This window comes from Dendrobates tinctorius, unplaced genomic scaffold, assembly GCF_039654945.1.
Source record: "Dendrobates tinctorius isolate UK_male_01 unplaced genomic scaffold, ASM3965494v1 ptg000015l, whole genome shotgun sequence".
NCBI classification, from domain to species: domain Eukaryota; kingdom Metazoa; phylum Chordata; class Amphibia; order Anura; family Dendrobatidae; genus Dendrobates; species Dendrobates tinctorius.
Genome location: NW_027361683.1, coordinates 35,894,707 through 35,915,020, shown reverse-complemented (window position 1 = coordinate 35,915,020; position 20,314 = coordinate 35,894,707). Strand labels below are relative to the sequence as shown.

The following is a 20,314-nucleotide window of genomic DNA, read 5'->3' as shown; positions in this document are numbered from 1 at the left end:
GAGAGGGCATGAAAAGGCAGTGCTCAGAATGAAACGAAAGCAAAAGCTTTGGCCTGGTTTTCTCTGAAAGTAGGTTCAGTGTTGGCATGGTTTCTGCAATGTTTGGTTTAATTAAGCATATGCCAAATTTGAGCACATACTATCCTTTGTGTTCTTGTCACTGATGTACCGTCCTGTGTTCACAGTATATCAGGAGAATTGTCTACAATGCATGCTGAGTGTGCACTGTAAATGCTGTATGTATGCATAAATAGGAGTGTTCTTTGGATATCAGAATGGTATTTTGTCGTTGTAGGGGTTGGCAAGCTAAAACAAGTTATCTATTCACAGGATCGGTGATGAGGTATTAGGACCCCACTGATCGGTGAATTTTATCCCATTTCCAAAGCGTTGCATTCTAATCTCGCAGTTAAATCTGCATGTGTTCATGAACCATGCAGATTTAGTGCATCTAATGACTGGCTATGGTTGAAACTGCGCAGTGAAGACTATCGTCTCCGCTGCAGATGATTGACATGCTACAGCTCCTAAACCTGCACCGCGCGTGAGTTTACGCAGTGTTTAATAGCAGCACAGTGGCATAGGATTTCTAGAAATCCCATCCACTGCTTGTAATGTAGAATGCAGCGTTTTTGGCGCAGTGCGGGTGAGCTCCGTTTAAGCTGCTGCTATTCCCTGATCGGTGGGCACATTACTCTTCCGTGAAAAGGCGAGCACAGTTTTCGGTAGCTGCATAGGGAATGAATTGGAGCACAGGTTGAGAATGCACTCTGCTGCTTCATCCCAATACAGTAAAAAGTTGTCTTATTTAGCCAATTGTTGCTGCTCCCAGTGGTTGGGCCTCCACCAGTCGACTAGTTATCAGGTTGACTTTCTGTTTAAAGTGAACCTGTCAGCAGGATTGTGCTCTGTAACCCATGGTGTCATGTTGGTGCTGTTATACTCATTAAAGTCATAGCTTGGTTGATGAAATCTGTCTTGTGGTTGTTGTGTAATTTTATTTTCAGTTTTGAGCTAACGATATGCTCGTGCTCCAGGGCGGCCTGATGGATAGAGGTGGGGGTTCTTTATGTGGTGCTCTGCTTAGGCTTTTCATACTGATGGCTTATGAGAGGTCACTGATCCCTCAGTAACCTGCCCCATGTATTGAAACAAAAAAAAATCACCAGGCAGGCGGAGCCTGCTATGTAGCATGATCGCATGTATAATGTGCATTACCGTATATTGTTTAATTTAGTTATGTACATTGATTCTGGAAAAAAAAAACTCAAAATGGTGTTAGATGCTACTGCACAGGCACAGCCGTCAGCGATCCGATAGTTACTACAGCGCCGGCGACACCAACTTGGTGGAGACTGGTTTTTTTTTTTTTTTCCCCTCTAGTACAGGGGTGGGGAATCTCTTCTGCCAAGGGCCATTTGGATATTTATACCATCCTACAGGGGCCGTACAAACTCCGTCCACAAAGTACATCCTGACTCTGGCACTGGTGTCAGGACGTAATCTTTCATTGCATGCCCTTCAGTGTTCAGTAGTAGCTCACTGACGAAGAAGAAATTAATGAGCTGGTGGCAATCAAAATATAATTCCCTGCCAAAGTACTATGGTCCCTGAGAATGTGCCCGGGGGCCGGATTAAAGGTCATCGAGGGCCGTAAATGGCCCTGGGGCCTGAGGTTCCCCACCCCCTGCTCCAGCAAAATGATGCCGCCTGCACAGTAGCGGCTATCAGATCGCCTATAGATGCTGCTGCGTAGATGTGGCTGGCTCCATTTTGAGAAATATATATTTTTTTCATAATCAATGTATATTACTAAATAAAACAATATAATGCACAGTATTCATGCTGCAGCACTGGCGCCTGCCTGCTGATGGTGATTTTATTTCTTTTTTTTAAATACATATAATAATCAGTATATAAAATAGTGGGCAGGTCACAGAGGGATCAGTGACCTCCCATAAGCCATCAGTGTGAAGCAGAGCAAAACATGAAGAACCGCCATAAGGGCCCGCCCCAAGGTATGAGAATCTCATAAACTGAAAATAAAGATTAAACAACAACCACAAGACTGATTTCATCAACCAAGGTATCATTTTAATCAGTATAACGGCGCCGACCTTACACTGTCTGTAGGTTACTTGCTGTACACAATCTGGCTGACAGGTTTCCTTTAAAACAAAGAAATGCAGAAAAAAAAATTACTTTCCTGAGCATTGTGTTCCACTGTGTACTGTACAATTACATTGCGGGAAAAAAAGTAGTCAGTCACTAATTGTGCAAGTTCTCCCACTTAAGAAGATGAGACAGGCCTGTAATTGACATCATAGGTAGACCACAACTATGAGAGTCAAAATGAGAAAACAAATCCAGAAAATCACCTTGTCTGATTTGGTAAGATTTATTTTGAAAATTATGGTGGAAAATAAGTATTTGATCACCTTAAAACATGCAAGATATCTGGCTCGCAAACCTGTAACATATTCTTTAAGAGGCTTCTCTGTCCTCCACTCATTACCTGTAGTAATGGCATCTGTTTGAACTTGTTATCAGTATAAAAGACACCTGTCCACAACTTCAAACAGTCACACTCCAAACCGCATTATGATGAAGACCAAAGAGCTGTCGAAGGACACCAGAAACAAAATTGTAGCCCTGCACTTGGCTGGGAAGACTGAATCTGCAATAGGCAAGCAGCTTGGTGTGATGAAATCAACTGTCAGAGTAATAAGAAAATGGAAGACATACAAAACCACTGATAATCTCCTTAGTTTTGGGGCTCCACGCAAGATCTCACTCTGTGGAGTCAAGATGATCACGAGAACGGTGAGCAGAAATCCCAGAACCACATGGAGGACCTATTAAGATAACCTGCATAGAGCTGGGACCACCATAACAAAGGCTACCATCAGTAACACATTACGACGCCAGGGACACAGATCCTGCAGCGCCAGATGTGTCCTTCCACTGCTTAAGCCAGTACATGTCCGGGGCCGTTTGAAGTTTGCTATAGAGCTTTTGAATTATCCAGAAGGGTATTAGGAGAATGTGATATGGTCTAATGAAACCAAAGTAGAACAGTTTAGTAGAAGCAAAACTGTGTTTGGAGGAGACAGTATGCTGAGTTGCATCCAAAGAACACCATACCTACTGTGAAGCATGGGGGTGGCAACATCATGCTTTGGGGCTGTTTCTCTGCAAAGGGACCAGGATGACTGATCTGTGTACATGAAAGAATGAATGGGGCCATGTATCATGAGATTTTGAGTGCAAACCTCCTTCAATCAGCAAGGGCATTGAAGATGAAACGTGGATGGGTCTTTCAACATGGTAATGATCCCAAGCAAACTGCCAGGGCAACGAAGGAGTGGCTTCGTAAGAAGCATATGAAGGTCCTGGAGTGGCCTAGCCAGTCTCCAGATCTCAACCCCATAGAAAACCTTTTGGAGGGATTTGAAAGTCCGTGTTGCCCAGCAACAGGCCCAAAAAAATCACTGCTGTAGAGGAGATTTGCATGGAGGAATGGGCCAACATACCCCAGCAGTGTTTGCCAACCTTGTGAAGACTTACAGAAAATGTTTGACCTCTGTCATTGCCAAGAAAGGATATATAACAAAATAGTGAGATTACCATTTGTTAATGACCAAATGCTTATTTTCCACCATAATTTGCAAAATAAATCTTGCCAAATCAGACAAGGTTATTTTTCTGGATTTATTTTCTCATTTTGACTCTCAGGCTATGTGCACATGTAAGCGTTTTTGTTTCGCGTTTTTACCAAATAAAACGCTTAAAAGAAGCCTGAGGCTATGTGCACACGTATGCAGAAAATTACTGACTGAAAATCTGACTCCTTCCTAGAAAACACGCGTTTTTTTCCGTGTTTTCTGCGTGGGTTTTTGAGTAAACGCGCTTTTTTTATGCGTTTTTTTTTTCCGGAGCGTCCCCAGTCTAATAGAAAATAGCTAGAAATGCTGAATTTTCTGCAAAATTAATGATCATGCTGCATTTTTTTCCACGATGCGTTTTTTTTCGCGGAAAAAAAACTCATCAATATGCACAAAGTGCGGAATTCATTAAAATGAATGGGATGCTTTTAAGCGTTTTATCTGGTAAAAACGCTTACGTGTGCACATAGCCTCATAGTTGTGGTCTACTTATGATGTCGATTACAGGTCTCTCATCTTTTTAAGTGGGAGAACTTGCACAATTGGTGGCTGACTAAACACTTTTTTTTTTTTTTAATCTATAAATGTGTTTGGTTTTTTTTCTCACTGTATACACTGAATGTGGCTTTTAATCAGAATTTGTAGTCTTCGCTCCACTGTGTGAATGCAGCCGAAATGTTCCTAATACTCTGTTCTGTCTGAAAACAATTAACAGTACGTATTTGATTACTGTAGGGATATTTTCTAGAAAATCTGTTATTCCATCTGTTCATCAGTATGTAGTCACTTTGTGGGGATGTGACCTCATGTCATCTCTCATTACTTGCTTTTGACACTGGTATAGGCATGCTTAATCATTTCTAGCAATTTATTATATGCGAGTTTGTACAAACTCTGCAGACAAAAGCTCATGGCTAAAAGAACAAACTAAGTGTACCACCTTCCTTGTACATAGTAGCAGACATACACATCCCTTTTATGGCAACAGTGTTTTGTAAGGATAGTGACCTCTTGTAGCTTGCTACTGTGCCCTGCCTCTGCATAAGTTGTTCAGGAATGATGAAATTACATGACAAATTGTTTAGGGTGTTAAGTCAGCTACAAATGTGCTGGAAAAGAAAAAACAGCTTTGCTTCCTGGAGTCCTCACCTTTTAACTTGCAAGATGTACTGTGATATTTTTGTGGTAGAGATCACTGCACACTGAGAGGCCTTGTGGAGTTCAGGAGTTAGGCTGGAGTCACACTAGCGTTTAAAAATGTGGTCCAATGTTGACCCAGAAAAGTAGGATGGGTGTCATGCAAGTATAATGCGATTTTTAGAAAGTAGCAAGATCTCCCAGGTCCCCCCGCAGCGTGAGCACACTCCTGCAGTGTCTAGCGTTGACGTGAGTAAGTAAGGTTACCTTATTGACGTCAGCGCTCGCATCATGAGATTCAGACTATAAGGCTATGTGCACACGTAGCGGAACTCTCGCAGAAGTTACTGCGAGAATTCCGGAATTCCATTTCGTGGGAAAATCGCATTTTAAATTCCCGCGGAAAAACTAGCGCTATGCAAGCGTAATTAGCTTGCAAAATGCTAGCGTTTTCCAAGCGATCTGGAGCATCGCTTGGAGAACTGATTGACAGGTTGGTCACACTCGTCAAACATAGTGTTTTGACTAGTGTGACCAACTTTTTACTACTGAGGCCGCCTATGGAGCATCAGTAGTAAAAGATAAAATGTAAAAAATAATAAATAAAAATGTTGTTATTCTCACCTTCCTAAGTCCCACGCTCCCGGTCCCAGTAATCCTTTGCGCGAATGACCGCGCTACGTCGCACTCCTTTGAGATCTCGACGTCATCGCGGTCATTCTCGCAAAGGATTACTGGGACCGGGAGCGTAGAGAGAGGCTGGAAGGCTGCGTGGGACACTGGAAGGTGAGAAGAACAATATTTTTTATTTTAATTCTATTTTTTTACAGGGATATGGTACCCAAAGCCCGGAGGACAGTCTCCTCTCCTCCGGACCGTGGGTACCATCCGCAAATGATCTGCTTACTTTTCGCATGGTGGGCACAGCCACATGCGGGAAGTAAGCGGAACAATGCAATCCTATGGGTGCGGGATCGCCGTAATTCCGCTAAATTAATGAGCATGCTGCGTTTTTTTTACCGCGAAGCGATTCCGCCTCGGAAAAAACCGCAGCATTAGCACAGCATTGCGGAATCCCATAGGATTGCATGGGGTGCTTATTTTTCGCGGCAAAATCGCGCGTTTAAAACCAATGCGAAAAAACCACGACGTGTGCACATAGCCTCAACCTGAGCCCGAAGCTGTTGGCTTTCTCTCAGCTGGATAAGAAACATATGGGGGACGCCATACCATTTTTTTCCTTTTATTCTATCTACGCTGCTCTAAAGTGAACACTACAATAAAACATCCTAGATATCACTGAAATATTCACGTTGCAAATCTTTAAGGGAATCTGTCACCCATTTTTTGTGATATGTTAAGATATTCAATTTAGTGTCACATAAGCATTATAGCAGTACTTTTGATACCCCGACTGCCCACCTTTGATGCATAAATATCGTTTTAGCTATAATGCGGTATATGTAAATCTCCGTGGTCTGGTCCGATGGGTGGGGCTTATTCCCCCCCCTCCTCAGCTTGCGTACGTATTGAGATCTGTGAATATCACAGATCCCGTAGAGTTGCCACGTGTGCGCATTTAAATGTCCTCCCGCACGTGCGCAGTAGGCTTTGCCCAATTGTGTGCAAAGAAGAAAATCAATATTGCTCATGTGCTGGCATACGCAATTACGTTCTGTGGCCTGGAAGTATTGCGATACTTCCGGGCCATAGAACATATGGCGTATGCCGGTGCATTCTTAAAAATTTTATGCTTTGCCCACAGTTTGGCAAAGCATACTGCGCACGCGCCGGAGGACATTTAAATGCACACGCGCAGCAACTCTACGGGATCTGTGATATTCGCAGATCTCAATACGTATAGCAAGCCGAGGAGGGGGGAGAGGAGAATAAGCCCCGCCCATCGGACCAGACCGTGGAGATTTACATATATCGCAGGAGAGCTAAAACGTTACTTATGCATCAAAGGTGGGGAGTCGGGTATCAAAAGTACTGCTATAATGCTTATGTGACACTAAATTGAATGATGTCTTTACATCATATCACAAAAAATTGTTGACAGATTCCCTTTAATTACGCAGTGGATGCGTTGAAAACAATGAAACATAGAAATGATTAATGTATATCAAAATTAATATCCCATGGAGGTCTGGATTTGGAATGATACTCAAAATCAAAGTGGAAAATCAAATGATTGGCTGATAGAACTTCAGTGGAAATACCTCAAGACAAGGAAATTATACTCCGTAATGTGTATGGCCTCCACGTGCCTGTATAACCTCCTTACAACACCTGGGCATGGTCCTGATGAGGCAGCAGATGTTCTTCTGAGGGATTTCTCCCAGACCTGCATTAAGGATGTGTGCACACGTTGCAGATTCTGCTGTGGAATTGTCTAAATTCGCAGGTCAAAAGACCTGCTGTTTATCTGTGGATTTTCTGCTGATTAGCTTGCGTGGAAAATTCCGCACCGTGGGCACTGCAGTTTTCATTTTACATAGGTTAAAAGGGTACTGTACAACGCAGCAGAAACTGCTGCAGATCCGCAGGGCAAATTCCGCTGCGGATCCGCAGCCGAATCCGCAACGTGTGCACACACCCAAAAGCATCCTTCAACTCCTGGACAGTCTGTGGTGCAACGTGGCGTTGGTTGATTGAATGAAACATGATGTCCCTGATGTGCTCAATTGGATTCAGGTCTGGGGAATGGGCAGGCCAGTCCATATCATCAATGACTTCATCATGCAGGAACTGCTGACACACTTCAGCCACATGAGGGCTAGCACTGTCATGCATCAGAAGGAACCCAGGGCACAGTGTACCTGCATATAGTCTCACAATTGGTCTGAGGTATCATCTCTGTACATAATGGCTGTCAGAGTACCTCTGGCTAGCACATGGAGGGCTGTGCGGCCCTCCAAAGAAATGCTAACCCAAAACCATTACTGACCCACTGCCAAACCTGTCATGTTGGAGGATGCTACAGGCAGCAGAACGTTCTCCATGGTGTCTCCAGACTCAAGTCTGTCACATGTACTTATTGTGAACCCTCTCTTATCTGAGAAGATCAGAGAGTGCCAATGTCGAATCTTCCAAATTTGATGTGTTCTGGCAAATGTCAATTGCCCTTCACACTGTGCCCTGTCCCTCTTGTGGATGACGAGCCCTCATACCACCCTCCTGGAGTCTGACAGTTTGAGCAGACACATGGATGTTATTTGGCCTGTTGGAGGCCATTTGGCAGGGCTCTGGCACTGCTCCTCCTGTTCCTCCTTGCACAAAGGAGTAGGTAGTGGTCCTGCTGCAGGGTTGTTGCCCTTCTATGGCCACCTCCACATCTCTCGGTGTACTGATGTGTCTCCTGGTATCTGCTCGAAGAAACTATGCTGACAAACAGTTACCCTTCTTGCCACAGCTTGACTTGATGTGCCATCCTGAATGAGCTGCACTACCTGAGCAATTATTGTGTGTTGTAGACACTGCTTCATTCTACTGTACCTCTTGGAGTGAGAGCCGTGACAAAATGCAAAAGTGACCAAAACAGCCAAAAAGAATGAGAACAGAGAAGTTGTTTGTGGTCAACACCTATCAGCTTCTAGGTAAAATCCTGACTAACTAATCAATACTTGAAGTTAAGTTTGTTTGTCAATTGCTATTAGAGGATTTACCACAGATTATAAATGGGGATTGGTATGTGGGTCTAAAAATTCAATGTTTTGATCAGCCACTTTTGCTTTGTGGAAAAAGGCATTGTTCATCTCCAAATACTCCTGAGTCGTTGTGGGAAATTGTTCTTGGTGGATGAGTAGATGCTGTTCTTTGTTCATGGTGGTGTTAAGTAAAATTGTGAGTGATCCCACTTCACTGAATGAAAAGCTACCCCACACATATTCTTGGGATGCTTTACTCTTCGTATGACACAGGACTCATGGTAACACTCAACTTTTCTTCCAAGTCCAATTGTTCATCCAGATTTCCCATAGTCTGAAGGGGACTTCATCAGAGAAAATTCCCTTTAGTCCAATCCCTAAAGAATATTTTTGCCAGAGTATATTACCTCTGGTTATGCATTTGTACAATTGCCAGTGTGCTAGATAAATATCTCCACAAATCGCTGATTCAGGGACATTGTAGTCCACAGTAATGCCTGCAAATTTATCAATAGGTTTTTTTACATGATCTTGTTTGTTATACATAATTATTGGGGTAAAGAATACAATTTATTGACAAGCTGACGAATATTTAATTATTTTAAATAAAATGTATTATTTTTAAATGTAAACAATCTACGTCGGTATCTGGCGTGTTGTTTAAAGGAGTATTCCCTCCAAGATCCTATCCCAATTATGTTGTAGTTGTAATAATAATAGCAAATACCTCCAATTAGAAATGTAGTATAGTCCTTCTGATTCTCTGTTGCTTATCCCGTGTGCAGGGCATTGCAGTAGCTTGGGTATCCATGGTCACAAACACTAATAGCTAACTATCACTATGTAAGTGGCCGTAACCATGGATAACTAAGCTATTGCAATGCCCTCCACATGGGCTAAGCGACATAGCGAATCTGAAGAACTATACTGCATTTCTTATTGGCGGTATTTTAAAATATTATATCTACTACATATTGGGATAGGATAAAAGGGGTATTCCCATCTGCAATAAGTCCTGCAATTTTTTATTTTCATATTTTACTATATATGCCAGAAAAACAGCAGAGTTTACTAATTTTGATTTATAATCTGAATTAATCCATAGTGCTGTGATCCAAAAGATGCCTGAGCATCTTCCAGGTGTTTTCCATTCACTTCTAATGTAAAGAAGTGTTTTTCCAAGTTAAAAAAAAAAAAAAATCAGTTGTGTTCTGCACACTTCTTTTAACCGCTCTGTGTTTTTGGAATCCTAAAGTGATTAAAAGATGCTTAGAAGACTGAACATATAAGCAGCAAGTCTTTTTTGCATATAAACAAGATAAAAAAAAAAAAATTGTAGCGGTGTCAGAGTACGTTTTCAGGCGGCTTCTGATGTGGACCCATCCCAAACCTGCCTGGATTTAAAAAAAAAAACAAACAAAAAAAACATGCACTTTAGGCTACTTTCAAACTTCAGGTTTTCGGCGTCAGGCGCGATCCGGCGTCGTGCCGGAATGCCGGATCCGGCAAATGTTTAGTAAAACCGGATGTGACGGATCTGGTTTTTTGCCGGATCCGTCTTTTTCTTGACAGAGACAAAACCGGATCCGTCTCATCCGGTTCATCCGTTTTTCTATCCGTTTTTCGACGGATTACGCCGGATCCGGTTTTTAAAATTGACCCTTGTGGCCTTCCGAACGGGATTGGCTACTGGAAAACTATATATAGCATGTTCCTACAGCCCTTCTTTGACAGGTTGTAGAGGAGAAAGTGCAGGTTGGAGAGAAGAGCAAGTTACTGGCAAAGATGGATGTTGTCATTGGAAATATTTTGAAGAATTTGGCGGATTTTATAGCGGAGGCGAATCGTTTGAGGGTGATTGTTCTGGAGAAGGAGAGAGCGAGACAGCAGCGCATCAGGCATCGTAGACGACGTTTGTGGATCCACCCCATCACAGCCAAGAGAATGACGCGTGGGGTCTATTCTACACTCTGCATGGACCTTCGACGAAACCCGGATAAATTTTTTGGATATGTTAGAATGAAAATGGAGAATTTTGATTACTTGGTGGAGCGCATTGCATACCTCATAAGAAAAGCGGACACCTATTGCCGCTTCTCTGTTTCACCCACAGAGCGTCTGATGGTGACTTTAAGGTAAGCCACATTTATTGGATGTGATCGCATCAGAGCACACTTTCACTGCAATCTTGTTGGTGGTAGTTTGTATCTCCAAGTGTTATAGCTCAGTTTTGGTATGTAATGCTGTGATTTAAAACTAATTTATTGTTTTTTAATTCCCCACAGATTTCTTGCAACTGGAGAATCCCTTTCGTCACTGCATTTCCAGTACAGACTCGGGATTTCCACCATATCTGGAATAGTGAAGTACACATGCCGTGCACTGTGGGACTCCTTAGCTGAAGAGTTTTTACCAGAGCCCACAACAGAGAGGTGGATTGAAATTGCTGACAAGTTTCAACAGATATGTCAGTTTCCCAACTGCTTGGGCGCTGTGGACGGGAAACATATCCGCATTGTAAAGCCAGCTGGATCGGAATATTTCAATTACAAGAAATATTTTTCAATTGTCCTCATGGCCATCGCTGACGCGGAATACAAATTTATTGCGGTTGATATTGGGGCCTATGGCCGCTCCAATGACTCTCAAGTTTTCAAACTGTCTGCCATGGGGCGTAAACTGTATGGAAACACCTTCCAGTTCCCACCACCTAGACCGCTGCCGCAAACATCTGGTCCACCTATGCCATTTGTCTGTGTAGGGGATGAAGCCTTCCAGCTGTCAGAACACCTTTTGAAACCGTACTCTAGCAGAGGATTGACAAGACCAAAACGCATTTTTAATTACCGCCTCACAAGAGCAAGAAGAATGGTTGAATGTACCTTTGGTATTCTGACAGCCAAATGGCGGGTCCTATTGACTGCGATCAACCTCAAGACAGAAACTGTGGACGAGGTGATCAAAGCGTGCGTGGTACTCCACAATTTTGTTATCTGCAAGGAACCCATTTCCATTGAGGACACCTCTGAAGAAACCACCTTGCAAGATTACCATGACATTACCACTAGAAGTTCTGTGACGGTTTCAGTAATGAGGGACAATTTTGCACTATACTTTGTCACCTCAAGGCAGAGTACACTGGCAGGATGACAGAGTGTGAAAGATTTGTGCCCAACCAAACTTGTGTACCTTCTGTACCAACAGTATATACCTTTGCCAACCAAAGTTGGCTATCTTGTCATGGTCTCTATTTTTAGCTTTAGGCCACAGGTGTGTACCTGGTTGTGTTTTATGCAGAGTATTTCACCTTTTAACAAAAGTTGTGTACATTGTTATGAAATCACCAACAATAAACACAACTTTTTAGGTGAAATACTTTGCTTCAAATACAACCAGGAACACAACTGTGGCAAAAAGCTAAAATTTACCCACAGTTATATACCTAGTTTTGAATACCATTTCACCTTTTAAATACCCTGTATTTAACCTTTTTCGCCGCAGAAAGAAATGACAGACAACCAGTGTAAAATAATTTAACTTTCATTGAAAAATGTTTTTTTCGTAAACTTTTTTAAAATTTTAATAAACTTGTTTAATAAAGCTTTTAAACCATAAAACTGGTCATTTTTATTTAAATACACACATTATAAATCTGTGTAGTGTGTGGTGGAAATACTGCTGTAGGGGCTGCGGGACACTTCGACACTGGGAGTGTGGAGAGAGGACTGGGATCGTGGTGGGGAAGGAACAGTTAGAGGTGAAGGTGTGGAAAAAACTACAGAATGGGTGGACATGTGGGAAGCAGAAGAGGTGGTGGGTGGTGGAGTGGAGGGTTGGGCAGGGACTGTAGGAGCAGATGATGTTGATGGCAAGTTGTATGGGGAAGGAGTTTGGTATGGGGCAGGTTGCTGGAAGTGGGGAGATGTCTGGTACGGGGCAGGTTGCTGGAAGTGGGGAGATGTCTGGTACGGGGCAGGTTGCTGGAAGTGGGGAGATGTCTGGTACGGGGCAGGTTGCTGGAAGTGGGGAGATGTCTGGTACGGGGCAGGTTGCTGGAAGTGGGGAGATGTCTGGTACGGGGCAGGTTGCTGGAAGTGGGGAGATGTCTGGTACGGGGCAGGTTGCTGGAAGTGGGGAGATGTCTGGTACGGGGCAGGTTGCTGGAAGTGGGGAGATGTCTGGTACGGGGCAGGTTGCTGGAAGTGGGGAGATGTCTGGTACGGGGCAGGTTGCTGGAAGTGGGGAGATGTCTGGTACGGGGCAGGTTGCTGGAAGTGGGGAGATGTCTGGTACGGGGCAGGTTGCTGGAAGTGGGGAGGTTGCTGGTGCTGGGGAGGTTGCTGGTGCTGGGGAGGTTGCTGGTATGTAATAGGAGGGGGAGGATGGAAAGTGGCTGGAGGGGGTGCAGGTGGAGGAACTACTGTGGTGGGAGGAGGAGGTTGGGAGGTAACTTGCTGGAGAGCAGCGTGGCATGAATGCATTACATGCATCTGCTGGGCAGGAGAGAGCGTTTCCATGCGCTCCACAACAGACCTGAAAAAGGTGTGGTTTGGCGAAGATCTTGCTTCTGAATGCATGGTTTGCAGAAGTGTCTTCACCTCCAGAATGCTGGAGTTGATCTGCTGATAGCCTGCGGAGATTTGCTCTGACAAGACTTTTAGACAGTTCTGGAAAGATGCATTCAGATGCAAGAACTCTGGCGCATAAGTCTTTTCCTGACCCCTCTGCCGCTGCCGCCCAGTACCCGCAGGTGTACTAGAGGTGGCAGGGGCAGAAGGGTGGGGTAAAGGGAAAGCGATCTCCTCACCAGCAGCTTCATGTAATGTAGGCGGCCACGATGCTCCTGTGCTGGTGGATGGGACAGATGGGTCGAATGTGTGGGAAGGCTGGGAAGGTGCAGACGTACCGGGGCGGTCGAAGTGTCCCTCGGTGCCGGTCTCCTCAGGGATCGCCTCAGAAGGGTCCAATCGTGCAGGCTCCCGAGTGCTGCGCACCGTGCTGTGGAATAAAGAGAAAAAAAAACAATTAAAATAGTGACATGGTATGGCCCTGGCTGAAAAAAAAAATTTACATCTAAACATTTTTTTGTCACATGTGGTGTGTAATATTTACCTTCTGGTGAGCATTGTCTCCCGGAGGAACGACAGGGCTCGTGCGTACTTGTACTTGCTCCTGCGTCCTCCAGATCCACTCGGGGCCCGCATCTCTTTATTGAACTCCTTCTTGAAACGATCCCTCACAGACCGCCACCGCTTCACAATTCTCTCCCCTGAAACGAGAAAGGACAAAGTGGTTAGTATACAACATCAGTGTTTCCCAAACTCCAGTCCTCATGGTCCCCAGGGGTCATGTTTTCAGGATTTCCAAAGTAAATAGAAATCCTGAACACATGATCCGTGGGGACCACGAGGACTGGAGTTCGGGAAACACTGGTTTAAATCAAGCAACCGGTACTGTATATACTTACGCTCTTTAATCTGGGCCCGAGCTTCGAGGTCCTCCCAGCGGTCCACTAGGAGCGAACAGATTTCCTCCTAGAGTCGTCAGGTAACGATCAGGTCAGCGTGGCGGCGGTCAGCCATTTTCCAGAGCGGCTCCCTTTCTCTGACGAGATCGATGAGGCGGTCCACATCAATCCCTCCATCCTCACCGTCAGAGTCGGGAGCACGCTGTGAAGGCTGTTAAAGAAAAAGACAAAAATAACATAATTAGCCTCCACAAAAGAAATGAAATAAAAAGTGCAAAAAAAACAAAGCAAAAATATTTATACTTACACGCTGGTGACCGCCGCGTTGCTGTCGCCGACGACCCTGGGAGGCACTGCGAGGACCTCTTGGACGAGCACCAGATTGGGAAGACTAGAGAAGAAAACAAAAAATGTTATGTCTTTGGATGTAGGCATTTGTTTGCTGTGTGTGGTCTGCAGAACATTGTTTTCTATGTGTTGTGTGTAGTGTGATGTTGTGTTTCTGCGTTTGATGCAAAAAACTTACCAATTGTGAGCCCACTCCAAGTGTCTGTCCACCCCTTCCTTCTTCTTCTGGGAGCTCCTCTTCATCTTGTGATTCCTGTTTTGAAATAAAAGGCAATGAATACACATATATTACAGAGATGATGGATTTTGGAAATAAAAACTTACCGTCAAACGCTGACGATGCGAGGGAGGGCTCCCAGAAGATGTGCTGTCTTCCTCATGGCCAGACTCCATGGCTGTGGGTGGTGTTTCTGCTGCTGCCATTGCTGCTGCATCTATTGGGCTGCTGTTGAATAAAGAGAAACAAAGGGCCAATGAATATCTTGATATTCCATAGCCCTAGTTTGGAGGAATGGGGGATTTGATAATTACCGTCTCTCATCTGCTGCTGGACTCCCCTCCCGTTGTTCAGCATGCTGCTCCATTTGGGGTGGTGCTGATGGTGCTGCTGCTGCAGATGTCTGCTGCCTTCTCCTGCTCCTGGTTCTTGGCTTGGGTGGCATGTTGGGTGTGGTTGAGGGTCCCATTGTCTTGCTTTTATATATGTCCTGTGGGCAGAGCTACTGAGCATGCTCAGACCAAAGAAACCGGATCCGGCGAAAATCGGATGAAACGCATGGCCATCCGGCTCAATCCAGCTCTAATGCAAGTCAATGGGGGGGAAACCGGATCCGGCATTGCATTTGACGGATCCGGTTTTAGTCAAAAGCGCCGGATCGCGCCTGAAGCAGAAAACCTGATGTGTGAAAGAGGCCTTAGAGTATGTGCACACCACAATTTTGAGAGTCTTAAGAAGCAGTTACATTAAAAATAGATTGTAATCCGGTACAAAATAGGCACTGTACAATCAATAGGTCGCCAGCAAATTGAACAGCACGTGTATCTATCTGTGTATATATTTTATTTTTATTCTATGAGAGCGATACCTGGCACTCCTCCCTTCGTAACCAAGTCTAATTTGACCCCAGCACGTTTATTCCATTATTATTAATGATCTAATGGATTTGCTTATCACCAATCCATCTTATTGTGTTTTGTATGGCACTTTCTTTGCCTCTTCACCTCCCTCTTTTACCTCCCTGGGGATTGCAGGTTACAGCTGAGCCTGAAGTCCATCAAAATAAATAAATCCTCCTTTTATCCATCGTAAACAAAGCCTCCTCAGCCACCTCCCCCACTTTGATACGCCCCTTACTCCTCCATAACACTGTCTCGCGCTGGATCCTCTTTTGTATTCCTGTAAAATATTCCCATAGTATTGGAGATAAAGCAGGAGGACAATAGCTGGAAAGGGACTCTATTGGCTAATAGTGGGAAGAGACTCCAGAGTGTTTGTATGGAAGAGATTTCTTATTGTTTATCATCTGCAAGGTTTCAGGAATACATTTATCTCCTCCCCTCTGCTTTCCTGGGGGCATCAAGGCATTCAGTCCAGAGAGGTGGAGAGAGGAGGTGTTAGTAGAGGTATGATAACCTATTAGCTGGTGGAGCAGCTGGCACCTGGGGTGTATCTGGCAAATAGAAGATACCCATTGCTGATGCTTGGTGTTTAAAGGTCAGTGTTATTTCTAGATGTATTGTCTATTTTCGGTGGTGTTTGACATGTATTGGTAACTGTTCTGTGCATGCCATATCAATTATTGCAGTTTATGATCTATAAAATAGGTAGACTAAAGGCAAACCCACTTGTTGTGTGCACATTGTTCTGTTAGTTTTCTTTAACGTTTTAAATTATTGTTGCTGACGATTTTCCTTGGATGTATCATTCATTTAATTCAAATTATGCAGAGCTTTTATTTGAAGGTGGAAACCACATAGATCACTCGTAAAACATTTTGGTTTCTTCTGCACTTCAAATTGCAGATGGGGATGACCAACTTCATCTAGAGATGTGACTAAACATAAAGTGCTGCAGTAGGACAATCTATTATTGGAACTATCTTAGACAAAAGCTGGTGCCCTTTTGAAGGAGAATAGCTGAATAAGATTCTCAGTCACAGGAACATTTCTCCATTTAAACAATGCAGCCCTTTGAGCCATGAGTTGGCTCTAGGGAATGTTGGTTGCTGATCTGTGTTCACACTGATACTTTGGGTCTGTATGTTTTTTTGTGTGTGTTTTTTCATTTTATTATGCCTAACTCTACAGTTATAACTATTGTGGTCATTGATGGGTGATTCTATTTGGTCCAGAGCTTGAATCACAGCTGTTTGAAAGCTAATATATATTATTGTGTGTATCTTTTTATTGTCAGCTGAAGTTTGTGGCTTTGGTGGCTTATGAGCTGATCTCTTTTCATAACCATTTTGAAGGGTTTGTCTTGTCTAAAACAACAAGTCTGCAGTCACTGTGTGACTGCTGACTTGTGAATCCTCACAGCGCACACCCTGCATGCTGTGGGGATTTTCTGGTGTCCATGCCAAGACTGTCTGTCACGGGACCGCACATGTGCATACTCCCAGCCAAAATCCAACTAGACTGTTTCCGGGCTTGCACAGTACACTTGAATTGAGTGCGCCAGAAACAGTGTTCCCGACGCTGACACCCGAGAATACTCGCAGTGTGTGCACTCTGAGGATTAACAAGTCTGCAGTCACATAGTGACTGCAGACTTGACTTTTTAATCCCTTTAACCTTGGCTTTTCTTTTACAAATATGCCTGATCATAACACCATGGATATGAAGTTGCTGGTATTGAAAAGTAACTTCACATCCCAGAGAGAGAGAAGAGTCTGGGAGTTCAAGCTCATGATGACCTTTGACACTTTCAGTACTGGAATGAATGTGTCGCATGGATTTATGTCTTTTTACATCAATTAAGGAATTTGCTCCTAAGACCTTGTGGGGGCATCACAACACATTAGGAGACCCCAATCAGAGGACAATAAAATATCCAGACTCCTTATCTATGAACTGGTCCAATATCTATGTTTCTCCCACAATGATAGTTCTGCTTCGCATCACTTGTCTTATCTATTGCATTTTTTCTGTGTTGTGTATAAATGTGATTCTTCAGATTTTGTGTTAGTCAATGCTTGATGAAGAGACCTGAGTAGTCTTGAAAGCTTGCAATGTGTTACCATCTTTCCAGTTAGCCATTAAAAGGTATCAACCACTGAGGACTCTCAATTCTGAAGATTTTTCTATCTACTGGCTAACACGGTACAGAGATATACATCTTTCCTGTATCAAAATATTGATTTTGGATAATTTCCACTCTAAGACCAGAGTCGCACTACGGTACAACATGACCGAGAGCTATGTGATAAAACATTGCATAGCGTTTGGCCCATAGTTAAGGCCCCGTTACACATAATGTCCCAGCGATCCCACCAACGATCCGACATGGATGGTATTTCTGGGACATCGTTGGGCTGATTGCTGGTAAGCTGTCACATAGACAGCCCCTCCAGCGATCAGGACCAGCGAGCAAGCTGGTTTCTAATGTAATCATCGGGTATCTAAGAGCCGCGCGGCTCCTGGATACCAGCTGTTTACCTTGGAAACCAGCGTGTGCGCCGGTTTCCAAGGTAAACAGCGGGTATCCAAAAGCCGCGGCTCCTGGATACCGATGTTCACATTAGAAACCAGCGTCGCTGATCGCTGGTCTATTTCTTCCACACGCAGCGATGCGTGCTGGCCAGCGGGACCAGCGATCAAAAAATGGCCCAGGCCGATCGCGCATAATCGGCGATACCTGGCAGGAGGGCCGGTCGCTGATCCCCGTCACGCACGGCGATCTCGCTAGCGAGATCGCTGTGTGTGACGGGGCCTTTACTCTGTGGGGCAGCTCACATCTGCGATTTTTCTCATGCTGAATTGGGATGTGAGAACAGGTGCAGTGAGACTCGGCTGACTCAAACCTATAAAAGACTATGGGTGCGAGTCACACAATGCACAGCCCTCTGATGTCACCTGAGTGTGGTGCGATATTCACCGGCAGCGGAGGTGATTTGAGAAATTCATTTCTCCGCCTCCCCCGCGGCTGTGCTCCGATCCTCCTCTGTGCGAGAGGATTGGAGCACCGTAGCATGACTCGTCTACCACTCGAAGCCGAGTAGGAGCCGAGGATCATTAGCATATTGCATTTGATGCCATACGCTGGTGTGACTCCAGCCTAAAAGTTGCACAAGAAGCTCCAGTTTACAACATAAAACAGTACATTTAGACACCCTGTTTTATTTTGTAACCTGAAGTTGCTTTTGAACATGATGTGACTAGTAAGTCCAATTTCCTTATTTGTTTATTACTGAGTGACAATTTGTGTTATAGACGTTTTAGAATAGTTGGAAGTGGAAAAGCTCTGTGCAATGAGCACAATGCTTTCCTTTTCTAACAACTGGGCCATTTGTAAAGTTGTTACTGAGAACTGTGTTTTAAACACTCTTTTTTTTTAATTAATATTGGTGGAATAATAGTTACATTTTAGGATCAGTTTGAATCATTGTTTGGTGTGGCTGGTGCAGTTATCCTTCCTGTTGAGAGTGGCCATTCTAGGGATTGAGAAGTGTTTTGTAGTTGTTAAATGGATTATTTGTTAAGGAAGTTGTGAGTAGTGCAATGTGTAAGTATGCTAAAGGGAAACAGTGGGTTTTCTCAGTATAGTACTACAGACAGTGTCATGTTCACGTTGTTGCTGTTCTGTTTAAAATGACACCTTGCTTGATGAAATCTGTCTTGCGGTTGTTGGGGTTGAAGTGTGTATGTATGTGTGTGTGTGTGTGTGTGTGTATATGTGTGTGTGTGTGTGTGTGTGTGTGTGTGTGTGTATATGTATGTATGTGTGTATATGTGTGTGTATGTGTATATATATGTGTGTGTATGTGTGTGTGTATATATATATATATATATATATATATATATATATATATATATATATATATATATATATATATATATATATATATTTATATTACACACACGCGTGTGTGTTTGGTATATGGTTGTGTATGTTTAAGGACCTGTGGTGATGTCACCTGACCAGTGCATGTGATGTTACCTCAACTGTGGGTGTGGTTAAGGCTACCTAATGGAGCCTGTGTGTTTGAGCACATGTTGCAGTGCTGGCTAGGCTGAGCCAGACTCTGACTGATACTGACTGGGGTCAGTGGGAACCTGTGTGGCTGACACCAACAGGTAACGGACAGGAGTCCATGTTGTGCTGACCGGGGTCAGTGAGAGACTGTGTTTAGGCTATAGAGCCTGCTTGCTGGACATGGCACAGCCTGTGTGCCCACAGGTCTGCGGTAGCAAAGCCCTGTTGATGGACATTATTTTGTTTTCTCGGCTCTAAAGGGTGAGTACACACAGTGCGGATTGAGCTGCGGATTTTTCCACGCGGATTTGCAGGTAAAACCGCAGGTAAAGTGACCTGTGGTTTTCCTGCGGATTTGCCAGCGGTTTTCCCCTGCGGTTTGACACCTGGACAATGGAACAGGTGTCAAACTGCAGCGGAATCCGCAGAACGAATTGACTTGCTGCGGATTTAAAACTGCAGCATGTGCACTGTGGTTTTGAAAACCCATTGGATAACATTGTACTGTACAATGTTTGTGGAACTGCAGCGGATCCGCAGAAGCAAATCCGCTGCAGATCCGCAGCGTGTGCACATACCCAAAGGCTGACTTTGTGTTTGTGCTGCTGGGGATATGGAGCAATAAACCCAGGTGAACTTTTAAGGAAAAATTGAGTCATCCTGTATGTTATATCACTGCCAAGCAAGTTCACCCCAACCCGCTAGTGATCGCTACTTCACAATACATACATACTTAATTTTTCCTCACTTTTTACTGTATTAAAATAGTCCTCTTAGGAGGCTTGAGCTGTTATGACAACTCATTGGCTCCCCACGTTCATGTGACAAGGGCACCAATAGGTGCATCATAAAT

At 44.0% G+C, this 20,314-nt stretch overlaps 1 protein-coding gene across 10 annotated transcripts in view; it reads left to right on the top strand.

Moving 5' to 3' along the window:
* The window catches only part of LOC141076171 (protein 4.1-like), a 382,293-nt gene that overhangs the window by 94,566 nt on the left and 267,413 nt on the right, over nt 1-20,314 (top strand). Inside the window, exon 1 of one of the 10 annotated variants that reach the window (XM_073563566.1) lies at nt 15,702-15,981. The exons of the other annotated variants lie outside the window; for them this stretch is intronic. The gene's annotated coding sequence lies outside the window, so the exon portion shown is untranslated. Of the gene's footprint in view, nt 1-15,701; nt 15,982-20,314 lie in introns of those variants that run through there. 10 annotated transcript variants of the gene reach the window in all.